The sequence below is a fragment of the Balaenoptera borealis genome (assembly GCF_965194805.1).
Source record: "Balaenoptera borealis genome assembly, chromosome: 3".
Taxonomy (NCBI): Eukaryota; Metazoa; Chordata; class Mammalia; order Artiodactyla; family Balaenopteridae; genus Balaenoptera; species Balaenoptera borealis.
In genome coordinates this window covers 119980960-120001161 of record NC_138866.1, presented here as the reverse complement: position 1 = coordinate 120001161, position 20202 = coordinate 119980960, and the positions used below count along the sequence as shown (strand labels likewise).

The 20202-nt window shown below is 39.8% G+C and overlaps 1 long non-coding RNA gene across 1 annotated transcript; it reads right to left on the bottom strand.

Moving 5' to 3' along the window:
- Positions 1–1809: 1809 nt before the first annotated feature.
- Positions 1810–15234, bottom strand: LOC309624904. The gene is made up of 2 exons (XR_014242199.1): positions 11248–15234; positions 1810–10947 (listed from the first exon to the last, which is right to left on the bottom strand). It is a non-coding gene; the product is annotated as an uncharacterized lncRNA (long non-coding RNA).
- Between the last annotated feature and the right edge of the window lie 4968 nt (positions 15235–20202).

Sequence of the window (20202 nt, the reverse complement as noted above, 5' to 3'; positions counted from 1 at the left end):
TAATATAATATAATACAAAAATTGAAAACTATGCTACCATTTAAAATTATATGATAGGGACTTCCCTGGTGGCACAGTGGTTAAGAATCCGCCTGCCAATGCAGGGGACACGGGTTCGAGCCCTGGTCCAGGAAGATCCCACATGCCGGGGAGCAACTAAGCCCGTGCACCATAACTACTGAGCCTGCACTCTAGAGCCCACGAGCCACAACTGCTGAGACTGCATGCCACAACTACTGAAACCCATGTGCCTACAGCCCATGCTCCACAACAAGAGGAGCTACTGCAACTAAGCCCGTGCACCAAAACGACACTTGCCACAACTAGAGAAAAGCCTGCGCGCAGCAACGAAGACCCAACGCAGCCAAATAAATAAATAAATTTATTTAAATAAAACAAAAACAAAACAAAAATACTATATGATAGAAAACTATGAATTGATCTGGAAAGATGGTCATACTGTGTGGCTAAACAGGGAAGAAAAAGCAGCTGCAAAGCAGTGTTAAAGGATGGTCCTAGGTTGTGTATGTGCATTTGTGCGAGCGAGTTAAGGGAATTTCTAAAACTTTATTAAGTTTTCATTTACTAATCATAAGATCCACCTATTTTAAATGTACAATCAAAGGATTTTAAATACATTTACAGAGTTGTGCAACCATCTCATTTCAGTTAAAGAGATTTTTCTTTTCTTATTTACCTATATTTTCTTATACTTCTACAATAGGTATGCTTAACTGGTAATTTTTTAAGTTTAATTTCCCCTTTACCACTGACTTCTCCAAAAAAAGAAGATGCAAAATGCCAAAATAACTATAATGGTAGTTAAAAGGTTTTCCAAAGAATGAAAAAAGTAGCAAGCAAATACACTTTAATTCTTATAGGACTGAAGACTCACAGAGATTGAAGGACCTGCTCTCAGTTTGTGTTAAGTATGCCTATTTGCAAAAGGGCTTTACTCTTTTATCCCTGCCTGCTCTCTCTCTCTCTCTCCCCGACCTTGGTGATCCTCTTAACATATTTCAGCTTAAAGGAATAAGAAGTTTTAGTTTTGGAGTCGTTAAAATTCCTAATTCAACCTTAATTCTTAAAAGTAAATGGAATTAGGGTGATAAATATGAGGAAAAATGAATTCAAGAAATAAATAGGAACATGGAATCAGAAAAAAATGATAATGGAATAGATTGCTCTTTCAGAGATCAACATGTAACAAACAATTGTTACAGCCGTGGAAACTATATGGTGTATACCAAATAAACACTGATTTCCTGGGCAAAACTGCAATCATTTTCCGCGTTTAAATACCTTATGCCATCACTGAGAAATCAGATCTAAAAATGCCAGATAAATAGGGATGAGATGTGAAATTTTCTAAAGTTTTATTCATTTTGCTTTACAGAAATAGAACATATACCTGTATTTCATTGTTATTATGTAAGCCAGTACTGGAATAAATATGAAAATATGGGAGAGGAGGGTGAAATTCCAAAGCCCATCATGTCAGAAAAAAAAATCTGAAAATACGTTTTTCACACCATAGGACCACAGAATATTATGAAATGAGGTACTAGTTATCTCTACTTCAATCTCTTTACTTTATGAATAAGAAAATTAGAAAGACTGTGATTTGCCCATGGTGATATTACTAACTAGTTAGTGACAAAAAAAAGAAAAACTTAAGACTCTCACCTCTTTCTTCTTAATCTACTGCTTTTTACCTTTAATCTTTGCTCTTATGGGAGGCAATATAGTAGAAGCTCTGGAGTCAAAGTGTTTGTTTCAAATTCTGGGTCGCCACCTAACTAGCTCTGCTTTTTTTTTTTTTCTTTTAATATTTATTTATTTAGGCTGCACTGGGTCTTAGTTGCGGCAGGTGGGATCTCTAGTTGCGGCATGCGGGCTTCTTTGCTGAGGTATGCGTGCGAGATCTAGCTTCCCGACCAGGGATCGATCCCAGGCCCCCTGCATTGGGAGCACGGAGTCTTACCTACTGGACCACCGGGGAAGTCCCATAGCTATATGATTTTACGTAAGTCAATTAATCTTTCTGGGTCTCATCTGTAAAATGGAGGCACTGGTAGAATTTATTTCTTGAAGTGTGGAAAGACTGAGATATTACATGTAAACTGCTTATTACATTGCCTGACACATAGTAAGTATTTAATAAACATTAGCTATTTATTATTCAGTGTAAATAGAGTTTTTACATGAAAACATGCTAGTCAGGAGTGTGACTGAAGAATTGTAGAAGGAGGGGTCAAAGAAGTTGAATTTATATGTGGTGGCTGGGAAGAGAGAAGAGGGCAGGGGCTGGAGAGGGAAACAAACTAGGTATGAGTGAGTTAGAGCAAGATAACCAGAAGGAAATGGGATCATAGGAGAATTTTAAATAAATGATGGACCCAAATCTCTGTAGAGATCTGGGCTACGGTGGAATTGTGAGCCTTACAGTCTTAGGAGGAACAGGCTTCAAAGACCATGTTCCCTGAGCCAAGGCAAGAGAGCCACCTTTACATACTTATCTGTCCAGGGCAACTGAAGAAAAGAGCTGAAATCAGAAGTGTGCATAGAAATAGCAAGGGATTAAGAAGATGTATCAGGCTTCTTTGGGGAAAACTAGGCAAAAGAGAGACTGACAGGTGCTGGGAAGGAATGGAGCCAGGACATTGGGCAGTAAGTGTATGGAACTGCGAAACACTCTAAGACAAATCTTCCTATAACGATTAGTTATTTTACAAACCTCACTTTATACTCTTAAAAAGCTGGCCTAAGTATGGTGTGATCTGTAACATCCTACCAAACATTTAAAGGCCAGAAAGTTTGGTCCTGGAGTCAGAGCCACAACCATTTCAGGTGGTAGCTGCAGGCATCCTTGTTTACCATTGGTAAACAAAGAGGCTTTTCTCCGAGTATTTATGGCATTTTGTCACCACTTTTTCCAGAGAGATTTGTTCAAAGTTACCATAACAATAATAGCACTCCTAAGAGTTCTATGGACCTCATCTAGATAGAACCTTTCTTCTATGATGGGGTTATGCATAACCTTCATATGCATAATTTCTCTTAAACAGCAGAGAGTATTGGGAATTAGGATATTTAAATATGCTCTTGGTTCCTCAGAATGTCCAGACAAGTAGCATTCACTGGGTGTAGAGCTGATAGGGACTTTAGAAGTCCTTCATTCTTCAGAAAGAGAAACAGAGGTTCAACAGAGTAAACTGACTTGCCCGTTACCAAAACGACCAATAGCAGAGCTGGCACTAGAACTGCAATTGCCTAATTTCTAGTGCAATGGCCTTTCCACTGTGATAGATTATTAACTTGTAAATTTAAGTCAGTCTTTAAAAAAAAATCTGACTCAGGGGTTCCTAAATACTTGCCCGGGAACTCGTGATAGATTGGCTATATAAAATTATAAGTAGTGCTTCTTAGAAATGCATATCTTGGGCTCCATTTCCAGAGATTCTGATTCAGTATGGTCAGGTTATGGAATTTGTATTGGTTAAAAACTACCCAGTTAATTCTCCTAATCATCCATGCCTAACAAGTATTCTCTGGTCCAGCCTTTGATCAGATGCACCAATCCCATCAATAACATTCCTACAGCTTCTGCTTGAATACCTCCAGTATAAAGTCTATTGTATAAACAAGTCCTTGATAGCATGATACCTAAGCAGAGGAGAATGAAGATGGGTTTTAACTTCTGTTTTAAACTTCAGAAAACTCAACTCAGGTTTATGCAGAGAAACAGGAATTCTCCATATATGAACAATCAATTGGGCACAGATATCAGTTCACATAATTTGGGGCTATATTAAGAGAAACAGGGAAAGAGGCAGAAGATCTGCTGAGCTCAACAGTAGAACCCAGGATCCTGGGCTTAATGATACTTTTCCCTAAATTAACTCCGCGTCCAGAGTCAGTTGAGCTCTTACCTCTTGGCACTTATAATTAAGGTTTTACTATCAAATAAATGACTGTATACATTATTCTGAGGCTAGCTGTGTAAAGAACAAGTAAAAATTTTATTTAAAAAGTTATTATACTATTACAATATAAAAATACAATTATATTATATAAACATAATTTATAATTTCAGAATTCCCCCTTCTCCTTCCTAAGTAACCTTGATTTTTATTCAACTATCCCCTTCTCCCCCATGAATTCTATATGTATCTTTGGAGCTGACCTAATCCCTAGTCCTAGGAGCTTTATTTTGACTAGGGCAAATTTAGTAATCCCACCCCCACGTCTGTGTTAGCTATTTGCTCCAGAGCCAGGCTTAAGGCAGTGAGCACACAGTATTCTCATGGTGACTCTTATTGGTCTGGGGGTGAACCAAAACTGATCCCCACAAACTGAAGGGAAAGACTTAGGTTCCATAGTAAGTGAGTAGGTCCTTTCTCTCTCCATGCGTAAGTGAGTAAGGATTCGTATTACCACTACCGCTGCTGGCAGCCATCATGTGACCAAGAGGGAAGCCACTGGAGGGAAGCGATTTGAGCCACCCAACAGACCGAGGAGGGCAGAGCTGAAAGGGTAGCATAGACATCGGGCCGGCAGGTGGTTGCACCCTACCTGGAGACATTCTAACCACTGGATTTTCTGTTTTGTGAGATCATAAAATTCCATATTTTTTGAGCCTGAGTGAGTTAGGCCTTATTACATGCGGCTGAAAATACCCTAACTATCCATGCATAAAAAACATTGTGAGGTTCAGCCTAACAAATACTTTGTTTTAAAATGTGACCAGCTCCCAAGGGGGGAAAGTGGCGGGGTGGGTGGTGGTGGTGGTGGGATGAATTGGGAGATTGGGATGGACATGTATACACTAATATGTATAAAATGGATAACTAATAAGAACCTGCTGTATAAAAAAATAAATAAAATTCAAAAAATAAATAAATAAAAAATTAAAAAATAAATAAAATGTGACCAGCTCTAAACCCTCAAACTAAAGCAAAATTATATTTGATAATCTAATCAATGAGTATATGATCTGGAGTCTCTGGGTCCCTGGCTTTATCACCAAGCCTTCACTCGTATGGCTGTTGTCCTAACTACACAATCTGTAAACTCTTGTGCTCAACTCTTGTTGAGCCAGTCTGAGAAAGGTTCCCTAACCCCATTCAGGAGCTAGGGCATGGTGTTTACATTAATACGCAAGAGTAGGTAATGGATCTGCATAGAAGATTTATTTATTTATTAAGCACATACTATGCAAAGACTGAAAGGTGAGGCCATTGAGATACAAGCGAAACTTGAGAACTGTAATGACAACAAGCAGGAGGGAAAAATGTTTTGAGAAGGAAAAAATAATCAGCTGTGCAAGTGTTGCTGAAAGCTCTCTTGGAATATAAAATGCATTTGAGTAGGCAAGATATTCACACACTATAAAACAAAGTTTCAAATGGCAAATGTCGTGTGAAGTCGAAGTCTGTGGGTCCTAGCGCCTTGCTTCTCAAATGGTGGTCCATGAACCAGTAACAAAAGCATCACCTAGCAGCTGTTAGAATTGCAGAACCTCAGATCACCCAGAATCTACTGAATCAGAGTTTTATGTTTTAATATACTGATGAAGCCTGGAATTTTAGGAATTTAACCTAGTGGTATGCAGTATGAATTGGAGAGAACAGAGTCTGAGATAAGGGGATAGGCTTGTTTTTTTTTACCACTTCTATTTTTTAACTGAAGATTTTACTGTATATATAATTTGTTTTACATATACAACTTATTCTTCATCTTTAAAAATGTATATATATAATTTATTATATATGTATAATTTTTTACCTTAAAAACCCATTTATATGTTTATATCTAATTGCTTTATAGATGTGTGTATATAGATGTTATATATATACTCATATAATTCTACATATATAATAATTTACCATACAATTTTTCTCCACCTTAAAAAAATTTTTATCTTGGACAATATTCCCTCTTAATTCATAAAGAGCTTCCTCATTCTCTTTAACAGCTCAATTATTTATTCAGTCTCTCTGATAGATATTTGTTTACTGATTTATTTTTACCAATAAAAATATAGTGAATGACTGACTGCATATGAAATCACTTTCCTTATGTGTGAGTATATCTGCAGAATTAAATTCCTAGAAATTGAATTGCTGGGTCAAAAAAAAAAAAAAGAAAAAGAAGTATATTTTAAACATTTTGATTCTTATTGCAAAATTACCCTCCACAGAGGTAGTACCAGTTTACATTCTCCAGTATAAGAATGTGCTATCAAAATTTTTAGCATTTGCCTGACGGATGAAAAATGGTAGTGCAGTGTTAATGAGGTTGAACATCTTTTAATATGTTCAGGATCTATTTGGGTTTCATTTTCAGTGACCCATTGGTAATTATGTGGATTGTCTTTTTACTTTCTTTTCTTCAAATAATTTTTTTTTAAACATTTATTTATTTATTTAGGCTGCCCCGGGTCTTAGTTGCGGCATGCGGGATCTTTAGTGGCAGCACGTGGACTTCTTAGTTGTGGCATGCATGTGGGATCTAGTTCCCCGACCAGGGATCAAACCCGGGCCTCCTGCAGTGGGAGCACGGAGTCTTACCCACTGGACCACCAGGGAAGTCCCTCTTTTTACTTTCTTGATGGTACTGTTTGCAACATAAAAGTTGTTAATTTAGATGTAGTCCAATTTATTTTTTCTTATGCACTGTGCTTTTGGTGTCATATCTAAGAAACCATTGCCTAACTCAAGGTCACAAAGATTTATCCCTATGTGTTCTGAGAGTTTTACAGTTTTACTTCTTATATTTAGGTCTATGATACACTTTGAGGGTTTTTTTTTCAAGATATAATATATACGGGTTTATTTCTGGACTCTGGGTCCTATTCTATTGATCTATACGTCTTTTCTTCTGCCAGTACTGTCTCGATTACTGTAACTTTTTAGCAAGATTTGAAATTAGAAACAGTGAGTCCTCCAATCTTATTCGTCTTTTTCAAGTTGATTTTGGCTGTTCTAGGTACCTTATATTTCCATAAGAATTTTAGAATCAACTTTACATTTCTGCAGAAAAAGCAAGCCAGTCTTTTGATAGGGATTACAAATCTGTAGATCAATTTGGCAAAGATTGCCATCTAAACAATATTAAGTCTTTCGATCCACAAACATGGGATGTCCTTGCATTTATTTAGATGTTCTCTAATTTCTTTAATGATGTTTTGTAGTTTTCAGTATACAAGTATTGCACTTCTTTTGTTAAATTTATATCTAAATATTTATTTTCTTTTTGATGCTTTTGTAAATGGAATTTTTTTAAAATTTCATTTTCATAATGTTCATTGCTAGTGTATAGAAATACACTTGATTTTTGTATATTGATCTTGCATTCTGTAACCTTGATGAACTCACTTATTAGTCTGATGAATTATACATATGAATGCATACATATAATCACCAGCAAGATAACAATATAGTACATTTCCAGTAGCCCCATTATTACTGTACCTTTGCAAAATGTAACCAGCCATCTTACTTCTATCACCACTGACTCATTTGATTGATTTTCAACTTCATATAATGTAATCATACCTAAGTAATCTTTTGTGTCTGTCTTCTATTGCTCAACATAGTGTTTGTGAGATTTATCCATTTTGTTGCATGCATCAGTGGTTCTTACTTTTTAATTGCTTTATAATGTTCCATCTGTATGAATATACTACAATATATTTATCCACTCTTCTCTTGTTGGACACTTGAGTTGTGTCTGGTTTTTGGCTATTATGAGCAGAACTGCTATAAACATTCTTGTACATGAATTTTAGTGAACAGACACAGGCATTTCTGTTGAGAATAAATCCTAGGAATAGGATTACTCAGTCAGAGTACAGCACATACTGAAAAAATTACAAACCAATCTCCTTCATTATAGTTCAAGTTCTTTCTCAGGTATCTTCTAGTCATGACTTGGCTTTTCACCTTCCTAATGGTATCTTTTGATGAACAAACGTTCTTAATTTTATTTTATTTTTTTAATAAATTTGTTTTATTTATTTTATTTTTGGCTGCGTTGGGTCTTCGTTGCTGTGCGTGGGCTTTCTCTCGTTGTGATGAGCAGGGGCTACTCTTCATTGCGGTGCACATGCCTCTTATTGCGGTGGCTTCTCTTGTTGCAGAGCATGGGCTCTAGGCACATAGGCTTCAGTAGCTGTGACACGTGGGCTCAGTAGTTGTGGCTCGCAGGTTCTAGAGCGTAGGCTCAGTAGTTGTGGCGCACGGGCTTAGTTACTCCGCGGCATGTGGGATCTTCCTGGACGAGGGCTTGAACCTATGTCCCCTGCATTGGCAGGTGGATTCTTAATCACTGCACCACCAGGGAAGCCCCGTTTTTAATTTTAATGAAATACAATGTATAAATTTTTCTTTTGTGATTAGTGTTATTTTTATGTCCATATGTATTCTGTTTAAGAAATCTTTGCTTATCCTGATCTCATGGAGTTATTCTCTTATAATTTCTTCTAGAAGCTTTATTGCATTTACTTCTATTCGGTTTTACCACATGTTTAGTTAGGTTCATGTATCCTCTACCACGGTCAATATACAGAACAGTTTAATCCACACAAGGATCCCTTTTGTTGTCATTTAATAACCACAATCCCATTTCATCTTGCTCCCTTCCTCCATCCCTAATCCTTGGCAACCATTCATTTTTCCTCCATCTCTAAAATTTGGCACTTCAAGGATGTTATATAAACGGAATCACTGAGTAAATTTTCTTTGGGTTTTTTTTTTCATACTTCCCTTGAGACCCATCCAAATTGTTGTGTGTATCAATAGTTTGTTCCTTTTTATTGCTGAGTAATATACCATGGTATTTATATAGCACAGCTTAACCATTCACCCACTGAAAGACATTTAGATTGTTTCCAGGTTGGGGTTATTATGAATAAAGCTGCTAACATCATACTCAATGGTCAAAAGCTGAAAGCATTTCCTCTAAGATCAGGAACAAGGCAAGGATGCCCCTTCTCACCACTTTTATTCAACATAGGAAGTCCTAGTCCTAGCAATAAGATAAGAAAAAGAAATAAAAGGAATCCAAATTGGAAAGGAAGAAGTAAAACTGTCATTGTTTGCAGATGACATGAAACTACCAAAAACCTATTAGAACTCATAAATGAATTCAGTAAAGTTTCAAGATACAAAACTAATATACGGAAATTTTGTTGAGTTTCTAAACACCAACAACAAACTATCAGAAAGAGAAATTAAGAAAACAATCCCATTTACAATTGCATCAAAAAGACTAAAATTCCTAGGAGTAAATCTAACCAAGGAAGTAAAAGACCTGTACTTGGAAATCTCTAAGACATTGATGAATGAAAACTATAAAACAAATGGAAAGACATTCTTTTTTGGAACAATATCCATTTATGACAAGAAGCTAGAGTCCAAGGAGAAAAATGGCTGAGGAAGTTTTGTTTTTATTTTGCTTTTTACTTTTTAAGAACAAGTTTATTTAAATACAATTTAAAGCTGCTGTGTTGCTAAAGTATTATTCCATTTCCCAAAACCTTTAGAACAGTCAGGTTCACACTAATGACTTGTTGAGTGGTTTTTTTTTCTCCCAGATGAAGTCTATGTCATCATTTTTGTCTTTTTCAGGAATGAGCTCATTCATGTTTTAGCAACTCTGAGCACCTTTCCCTTAAGCCCCCGGACTGAACTGGGTGTGCAGTGCCTCTTGTGTGCTATTAGAGCTCCAGAAACTTGTATTTTACCCTTTACTCTTATTACCTTTTCCCCCCACTGCATAGCGAACTACCTGTTAATGTTTAATAAATCTTTGTTAAATTTTTGCTGGTTGGATGATGCATGGGAAGATGGTTATGAATAAGAGAAAATGGAGGTTACAGGTTTCCAAACCAGTCAAATATCTAATGCTGCCATGATTTTAGGCAAAATTGTAAGGGAGATAAAGTTTGTGTTTATCAATCTCCCACATTTGTTTCCTTTTTTAAAAAATTAATTAATTACTTTATTTATTTATTTATTTGGCTGAGTCAGGTCTTAGTTGTGGCATGCAGGATCTTCGTTGTGGCATGTGGGCTTCTCTCTAGTGTGGTTCGTGGGTTCCAGAGCTCACAGGCTCAGTAGTTGTGGCATGCGGGCTTAGTTGCCCTGTGGTATGTGGGATCTCAGTTCCCCAACCAGGAATCGAACCTGCATCTCCTGCATTGGAAGGTGGATTCTTAACCACTGGACCACCAGGGAAGTCCCCCACATTTGTTTCTACTATTTCAGTGTCCCTGCTCTCCAGGTAATCAGCCTTTTCATCTTGCCTGGAAGCTCTCAAAATTCTCCCTCCCATCTAGACCTTCCCTTTGCAGGTTTCCTTTTTCTTCCCTTGTCCCTCAACTATCAAATCATCTGCTTAGTAGTATTTGGCTATGTAATTATCAAATCAATTTAAGTAACCTAAATTAAGGTACGACTAAAATTTTAACTATCCCCATACAGAATCTGTACTTTAATATGGACATCTGTTAATTCATATTTACTGGGAGGAATATCTTTTAATGAGCCTTGCGTTGTCTATCCTTATTCCCAATCCTGGTCCCTTATCTAATGTTCCAGAAAGTAAAATATGTGGAATTATTTGTTGAGGCCACTTTTAAAGATGATAAAATTAAGGGCCATAGAATTTAGCTAGTAAGAGATACAGGCAGGCAGAAATAGTAAAATATTGACCGTTTAAGGAGTTAAGAGTGGGTTTTCATGGTGAACTACCAATATTGGCAACCAAACAACTAGCTTCCGGTTTTAAAGGCCACAACCCCTTGTGCAAAGCCGTTTAAACCCTCACTGAAATTCCCTGAGTCTAGATGGTATACTCTCTTTCAGAGAGTCTGTTCCTTTTGCCTTTACCTTTTCCCTTCCTTTCTAGTTCCTGCAAATAGTCGAAAACCATGGGAATCACCTACATTTTTTTTATTATTATTTATTTATTTATGGCTGTGTTGGGTCTTCGTTTCTGTGCGAGGGCTTTCTCTAGTTGCGGCAAGTGGGGGCCACTCTTCATCGCGGTGCGCGGGCCTCTCAGTATCCCGGCCTCTCTTGTTGCGGAGCACAGGCTCCAGACGCGCAGGCTCAGTAATTGTGGCTCACGGGCCTAGTTGCTCCGCGGCATGTGGGATCCTCCCAGACCAGGGCTTGAACCCGTGTCCCCTGCATTGGCAGGCAGATTCTCAACCACTGCGCCACCAGGGAAGCCCCTCACCTACATTTTTAAAATGAGCTATCTGAATAAAAAATAAGAAGTGACTTGCCAAAAGTAGCCTTGGAGGTAGAGAACTGAATTTAATTACTCTGACTAGACTAAGTTACCTACTAAGATAACCTGGGGTTGTATGGGCCAACAGGAATAATTTCTCTATTTTTCACCATATATGGCCAAAACAGTCAGCACTAGAAATTTCAGAGCCTTGCTGGTCAATGAAGGAGCTTAGGCCCAAGAAAGTTAAATGTTTGCCAAAAGTCAGCCTAGCTCATTAGGGGAGTAAGGCCCCAAAATGAGAGTCTGAATTTCCAAACCCAGTGTTCTTTCCATTCTGCTGAAATGTTCCATTGTGTGGTCATGGGAATCTGGAAAGGCTTAGTGGATTGGGCACCCCATCTTTTGCAGCCTTTCCCAGTCGCAGCACACAACACTACATGGAAACTTCTTTTAATTAGCTTTTCATCACTTTATCTGTGATTCGTAGGTTATTGGTGTCTTTGACCTAAACCATACAAATGACTCTCTTTCATCCGTAATATCAACCTATTCAGTGAATGAGGCATAATTTAGGGGAGGGTTCAACAGTCATTATACTGTCATCTCAGAATTACCTCTGATACTCCTACTCCTCTTCATACAGACTCAACAAATGTCTTCAGCCCTGAAGGGAAATCTCTCGTAGGCTTTTTTTTTTTTCCTGCCCTCTACTATCTTGTATCTAAGACTAATCTTTTTGTCTTGTTATCGGCATTTTTCTCAGCTGAATCTGTATTCATCACCCCTGTCTTCAGTCATTTTCCTTTCATTAACGTCAGGTCTATTGCTTGACATATTCACAATACCTACTGTTTTCTCTGCTTCAGGCCTTGGCTCTGCTGTGTCTACTGGTTCTACCTCAGTAGCTGACCTTGCCTGAGTTATTAACTCATCCCATGTTACTGACTCACTTCCTATCTCTGGCCCTGTCTCTGTCTCTGCCTCTGTCTCAGTCCCTGTCTCTGTCTGGGTCCTTGATTGTGCCGCTGAACTTAACTGTTTTTCTGTTAAGTGTTTCTCACCCATGGAGAAACACCTACATTTGCCTCAGATAGACTCAGTTCTACTGTGGCTATATTTCCTAACCTTGTCCTTGTTATAGGGATCACAGGGAGATTTTGATCTGGAAGAGAAACCTGAGAACTTAAGTGACTGAGTCCAGAGAGGACCCCTAGAGAAAAAGAAAAAGTCAGGGTCAGCACTGTGGATGAGTAATAGATAAAATCTTAAGTCATCAAACACCCCTGAAGAGTAACACTGGCTTAATTATAATGTAATTTGATTAATAATACATTTCTGAATATCCTGTTCATTATCTTTAGGAGCTTGAAATTCAAAACACTGGTCCCAGCTTTTCTGTAGTACAGTGTTTCCCGGGGGGTATGCAAGCCAATTTATTGAGGCACAGGGAGAAAATAATAATTTCTTTTTATATTTTTAGCAAATAATGTTTTAAATTCTATTTTTGAGTGTATTTTACAATGTAATGACTATATTAGTAGTGTAATACATGTACATATTTTATAAATAAATTTTATAAAGTGTCTTACTAATAGAGTGTGTGATGCAATGGTTTAGAGACCACTGTTGTAGTTAATAAAAATAAGTATGTGGTTTAGAAAGATTATCGGAGAAGTGTTACACAGGCAAAACTCCAAAGTTATTGCTTTATTCTGGAGATCCATAAAGGTGGAAAGCTTATTTGATGTGATAAAAGGAGAGGAGAATTAAGGAACTGCCTTCTGGAAGAACAGAAGAACTATGAATAGCTCAGTTATACCTTTGCCTTCTTCTTCTATTTCCTGAATCTTTCTCCTGTTTGTTCAGGGTCAGGTATCATTATAGAAAAAACGTTTTAGATAAATTGGAAGCACTTGCTTTAGAATGCTCATTGACATGACAATGACACTTGCAGGACACTTCCAAATTATGAGATTCTAATATACTAAACAAACAACCAAAAGAAAGGGAAAAAGAGATAGAGAGAAGGGCCAATCATCTAGAATTGCTTTTCCTGTGCCTTCACTACCTAACAGGAGCTTTAACTCACCAACTATCATGTAGAAGATACTGCCCCCCCAATTGATGCAGTAGACTAGTAGGAAACGGGGCTCCGAGACTTTCCTACTGTACAGTTTCACTTGTATCAGGAATAAGATGAGGCAGAAGCATAGGCAGGTGCCTGGGATCAGAATGAAAGCAATTACTACCCATGAGAGCCCTCGTTCTGCCTCCACCCTCTTCCCAGTCTTTGCACTTCCAGTCACCCTCAGCTATCTCATGCCATGGAGGCCTATTACATGGCAGTGGTCGTGGGAAGACCATTTGGCAGAGGCCTTCTGCTTTGACTGGAATGAAGTTGTCAATGTGGAGCCTATGGATACGATGGACAGAACAGGTAGCTAGTAGCTACATGGTAATTTTCTGGGTGCCAGAAGGGCCTCCAGCCTATAATATCTCCCCATTAGTCCCTCAGATAACAACTCTTACACATGTTTCCATTGGATTAAGCATAATCTCTTCAAGGTCCCCTCTTTAAGAGGCAATAGCCCTGTCAGGAGTGAAAGTTTATTGAAAGCTTTCCTCCCTTTGGGAAGAGACAAGGGTCCTGTGACAGCAGTATTCATGTGAGGCTGGGAATGACTTGATAAATGAAGGGGAAATGGGGCTTCCCTGGTGGCGCAGTGGTTGAGAATCCGCCTGCCAATGCAGGGCACACGGGTTCGAGGCCTGGTCTGGGAAGATCCCACATGCCGCGGAGCAACTGGGCCCGTGAGCCACAACTACTGAGCCTGCGCGTCTGGAGCCTGTGCTCTGCAACAGGAGAGGCCGCGATAGTGAGAGGCCCGCGCACCGCGTTGAAGAGTGGCCCCCGCTTGCCGCAACTAGAGAAAGCCCTCGCACAGAAACGAAGACCCAACACAGCCAAAAATAAATAAATAAATAAATAAAAATTTAAAAAAAAAAAAAAAAGAAGGGGAAATGGCACCAGCAGGGGAAGAAATACAAGGACTCCAGGGACAAACACTTCCAACCTCATTATGTTGTATCTGAGATGAAACAGAAGATGGATATACCCAGATCTATGTAGGTTTTGTCTCCTGGCCCTTTGGTGAGAGAGATGCTGAGCCATGTAATAATAATGAGGATGCTGGAGGCAGAGATGAGGAAGAAGGCCCTGGAGTATTGGAGGTAGTCTGCCAGGGGAAGGCGAAAAGAGAAGCTTGGCTGCAGCAGAGGTGACCTGCCCTTAAAGAAGGCTGGACAGGCTCTTGGGAAGGGATGAAGGACAAAAGAAGATGGAATCAGGGCTTGTATTACATGCAATGCAGTCAGAGCAAGGAGCCGCCAAGTGGGTGTCTTCACAGGCACCAGTAAGGACCCTCTTTCCATCTCCTCATTGACGTGGGGAATTCCTTTAACAAGGAAAGAAATAATTTATTCCACAACGAGGGAAAAGTTGAAATTGTAACCATGACCTTTAGAGGTATGTTATGAAGTAATTTTCATATAACGGTGTAAAATGACTAATGTTTCTTTCTCTGAGGGAAGTCGTGAGTGCGAAGGTCACTAGGCACTAGCTTCCAATAACAATGGGGCTTTGGCTTTCAGGTCACTGGGGGAGCCTAGATGAGACAAACTTGGGCACATGTACCCTGTTTGGAGGAGCGGTCCTTACACTCTTGTGAATCAGTGGGGGAAGGAAGGGGCAGGGTTGTGGGGAGGAGAAAGGAGAGCGGGGAGCTGTGGAGGATCTGAGTGGATCCACCAAAGACGGGGCTGGGATCTGGGTGCCTTCGGTGTGTGGTTCCAGCAGAGATCGTGGTGGCACACGGTCCAGAGCCTCGCCAAGAGCCTCTGCTCGTCCTTCAGCACCGTGAACCGCACCCAGTGTAAAGGGGACAAGGAGAGCAGCAGCACACAGCTGAAGCCCGAGAAGCAAGCACAGAGAAGGTGAATGTAGCTGTGGCTTTTCTGCAGGACCCGGCGCTGGTAGGGTCACGTCTCCATCTCCATTCACAGAAAAGTCAAGCCCTGAATCCTGTGCTCAGGGGAACTCCTGCTCCCTCCACACTTCAGGGTCTTTTTCTCCTCTGACTCCAGAGCCTCCCACGAAATAAAAAACATTCCATTTGACCTGTCCCCAGTTAAAAAAAAAATGGAGTGATCTATGCCTCTGCCACCTTGACACTTTCCCCATGACACACACAAGCTGCTGTCTCCAAAAGGACCCCTACTACCTGGCCTACAAAAGGCTTCCTCACCCTGTAGGTTGGGTAGCTCATTCTGCTGGTATTGTAAACATTCGGGAAGGTCCTTTCATTTCCTTCTCTTCTCTCCATCCTAGCTTCTGGCTCACTGTTTCTCAACTGCCATAGAACTAACCCCCTCCGCCCTAACACCCTTTCTTACCCCTCCCCCACCCCAGGGGACACAAACAACAGGAGTCAGAACACAAAGCATGGGTACAACGTCTCTGCCAGATCTGATCCAATTCCTTTCTCCTGCCCAGGTCTCTGTCGAACTTCAGACTCCTCCAGCAACTTGCCTACTGAACTCAGATTTCTCACAGACACACCAACACCCAAGAGGTCTTTAAAAAATATAGTCAAGCAGCTCATGCAGCTCAATATCAAAAAAAACAAACAACCCAATCCAAAAATGGTCAGAACACCAAAATAGACATTCCTCCAAAGAAAATATACAGATTGCCAACAAACACATGAAAGGATGCTCAATATCACTAATCATTAGAGAAATGCAAATCAAAACCACAATGAGGTATCACCTCACACCAGTCAGAATGGCCAGCATCAAAAAATTTACGAAGGGGTATAGATATTGTTAATGACAATGTCTAGACTACAACCTGGGAGTAGGACTGACTATGACAGTTGTGTTTGCTTACTTTCTTGATGTTGTTCGTTTGTATCACAAATCATAATACTGAGCTCCAAACAGATTTTACCTTAAAAGTTATTATATTTTTTTCAAGAAGAAAAATCCTAATTTCACGTTGTACACAACAGATTGAAACATTTTCTTCTGTCCTCAAGCCATTTCGAGAATTAATCAAAGAACTAATATTGAGATAATCCTGTTCTTCTATTGTTTTACGAGCTGTTTATGCCCAGAAAGTAAATGAAATGCCAAAGGTGTTTACATAATGAAACCTGAATTACTGAGTCCTACTTTGTAAGAGTTAAGTGGTATTAGTTCCAAATGAAACTATTAAAATCTTTTCTGGAATCATAAAAAAAAAAAAAAAATTTACAAGCAATAAATGTTGGAGAGGGTGTGGAGAAAAGGGAACCCTCTTGCACTGTTGGTGGGAATGTAAATTGATACAGTCACTATGGAGAACAGTATGGAGGTTCCTTAAAAAACTAAAAATAGAACTACCATATGACCCAGATATCGCACTACTGGGCATATACCCTGAGAAAACCATAATTCAAAAACAGACATGTACCACAATGTTCATTGCAGTACTATTTACAAGAGCCAGGACATGGAAGCAACCTAAATGCCCATCGACAGATGAATGGATAAAGAAGATGTGGCACATATATACAATAGAATATTACTCAGCCATAAAAAGAAATGAAATTGAGTTATTTGTAGTGAGGTGGATGGACCTAGAGTCTGTCACACAGAGTGAAGTAAGTCAGAAAGAGAAAAACAAATACCGTATGCTAACGCATATATATGGAATCTAAAAAAAAAAAAGGTTCTGAAGAACCTAGGGGCAGGACAGGAATAAAGATGCAGATGTAGAGAATGGACTTGAGGACATGGGGAGGGGGAAGGGTAAGCTGGGATGAAGTGAGAGAGTAGCATTGACATATACACACTACCAAATGTAAAATACATAGCTAGTGGGAAGCAGCTGCATAGCACAGGGAGATCATCTCAGTGCTTTGTGACCACCTAGAGGGGTGGGATAGGGAGGGTGGGAGGGAGGCTCAAGAGGGAGGGGATGTGGGGATATATGTATACATATAGCTGATTCACTTTGTTACACAGCAGAAACTAATACAACACTGTAAAGCAATTATACTCCAATAAAGATTTAAAAAGTATATACACTGAATAAAATTAAAACTGTGTTAGATTGGAAAAAGAAAAAAGAAATGTAGTCATCCTCTCTCCATCCTGCACCCCCAACCCATACTATTTTCTTATCTCCTACCAGTCTATCACAATGTGTTCTTGCCAATTCCACCTCTTTAATGTTCTTAAGCCCACCTTGTATTTTTGTTTCCAGTTATTTAGAACATCTGTCATCTCTGTCCTGGATTGACGCAACAGCCTTGTACCTGGTCTCTCTGCTACCAGGTTTGCTCTCCTTCAGTTTATTCTCCACAGTTACCAAGATTGATGTCTCTAAAATGCAAATCTGATTGTCTCTCCTTTGCTTAAAATACTCTGATTGTTCCCCACTACTATGAAGTAAAATCATGTTAGCATGAGTCAGTAAAAACCAGCAAGATGGGGTTTCCGCTCCCTACCCAACCTCATTCAGTCATTCAATCCCTCCTCTGTGCCAGGTATTGTGTTAGGTACTGAGGGTGCAGTGACTTGTTGGAGATCTTCCACGTGCTCCTCCAGATCCACTTTCCATCCTTGCTCAAGGAGGCTGACAGATTTGGACGATTCAATGGGTTTTCTTGCTATCCAAACTCTGGTTAGGTTTGACCAATGGCAGGCATGGGCAGAAGATCAGAGGTGTAGAGATCAGTGTGTTTATTCACTGGTTCTCTCCTTACCAGAGTACTGAGGGTAAGTACTTTACCCTCGTCCATGTCCCTTTACCTAAGATAGAGCTCCTGATAGGCAGCCCTCTCCATAGAGCCACCCTTTTCTATTCTGGTCACTGTTCCTTTCATTTAAGTGATCAGGCTTAGGAGTGATAATGACTCTTCCCACTAATGGTTTCCCCAAATCTTTTTCAATTCTAAGGGGACCTTGTAAATAGTCCCTTAAGTCTTCCACACTCACCAATTTGAGCCAAGCCATCTGTTTCCTGCTGGACATGGTCCTTAATGTCATGAAGCAAAAAGCCTAGTGACATCTAGGTTCATTCTCTCCCTCCTTCTCACCTTGTGCTCCGAACAATTTTATTCTTCATACAGTTTCCTAACCCAACATGGTCCTTTTTTGCACATAGCACAAATGTTATCTACCTTGCATATGGTACCTATCACACCTCCCACCCCATCTTTGTTAACTTTAGTCAAGAGTCATTCTAGTCTTACCTTTTGGGAGGAGCTTTCTCTGAAACCAACCCTCGATCCCAGAATTTGTGCTCCTACAGCACTACAGTACTTGCCCTTTCATGACCTTTATCACATAGTTTTGCAATTTGTCTGTCTGTATCTCCTTCTGGTCTGCAACTTCCTTCAGCAGCAAGGACACAGCCTCAACATCTACCACAGTGCTTGGAACATCATAACGATTAGGTGATGTTTCTTTTTTTCTTTTTTTAAAATTTTTATTATTTTTTGGCCGCACTGTAGGGCATGCAGGGTCTTCGTTCCCCTACCAGGGACTGAACCCATGGCCCCTGCAGTGGAAGCACGGAGTCTTAACCACTGGACCATCAGGGAAGTCTCTAGGTGATGTTTCTTGATTGATTGAAAATTAAAAATATAAAAAGAGGAAGACTGGACTTCTGGTTTCCAGTCTGGCATGCAAGGAGCTTGGAAGTTGTCACTCCATTGTAACAACAAGTAAAAAGCTAAACAAACTGAAAATCAACAACTCTTCTAGATCACAAGGCAAACTGTGACCCCATAGAACTGGAGAGGCAGAAAGGCGAATACAGAGAATCAAAACTCTCTAGAGGACTTCCCTGGTGGCGCAGTGGTTAAGAATCCACCTGCCATTTCAGGGGACACGGGTTCAAGCCCTGGTCCGGGAAGATCCCACATGCCGGGGAGTAACTAAGCCCGTGCACCACAACTACTGAGCCTGCGCTCTAGAGCCCACGAGCCACAACCACAGAAGCCTGTGTGCCTAGAGCCCGTGGTCCGCAAGAAGAGAAGCCACGCAATGAGAAGACCGAGCACCGCAACGAAGAGTAGCCCCCGCTCACCGCAACTAGAGAAAGCCCACGCGCAGCAACGAAGACCCAACGCAGCCAAAAAAAAAAAAAAAAAAAACACTTACTAGAGCAGAAACCTCTGCAGGGATTAGTACCAGAGTAGGAAAATCTGCACCATAAGGTTCAGTGTGAACAAGACTGAGAGATTAAAAACTATAGGTCCCTTACAAACTATTATGTATTGATATAAAAGAAATAAGCTACAAGGATATATTGTACAGCACAAGGAATACAGCCAATATTTTACAATAACTACAAACTTTAAAAGTTGTGAATCACCATGTTGTACATCTGAAATTTATATAATATTTTACGTCAGCTACATGTCAATTTAAAAAAAAGAACATATCCACATAGTGGGAGGGTGGTGCACCCTGAATTCCCCAGGGACAGAAACTCCTGTGCTCACGACCTCGTCTTAGGGTATCTTTCCATCTAGCTGTTCATTCCTACCCTTTAATATCCTTTGTAATAAATTGTTAACTGTGAGTAAAGAAAGAAAGAAAGAAAGAAAAAAAGGACAGTGAGACCCAGTCATAGAGAGGTACCCACACTTTAGTGACTTTTACCTCCAGCAGCTTGACCAGGTTCTTGCAGTGAATATTAGAGAAAAATCCCATACTTCTGGCCCGGGGGAGGGGAAAAGGAACCATTTAAAAATATACCAGAGCATTCTGTTCTTCTTAACAAGGGCCTTCTCTGAGGAGAAACCATCTGACCAGAGCCTAAACTGTTGGGGTTTTATCAGAGCTTAACCAACCTGGAGGAAAGGAAATGTCGAACTCCAGCCTGCTCTAACCTGTGAGGGAAGG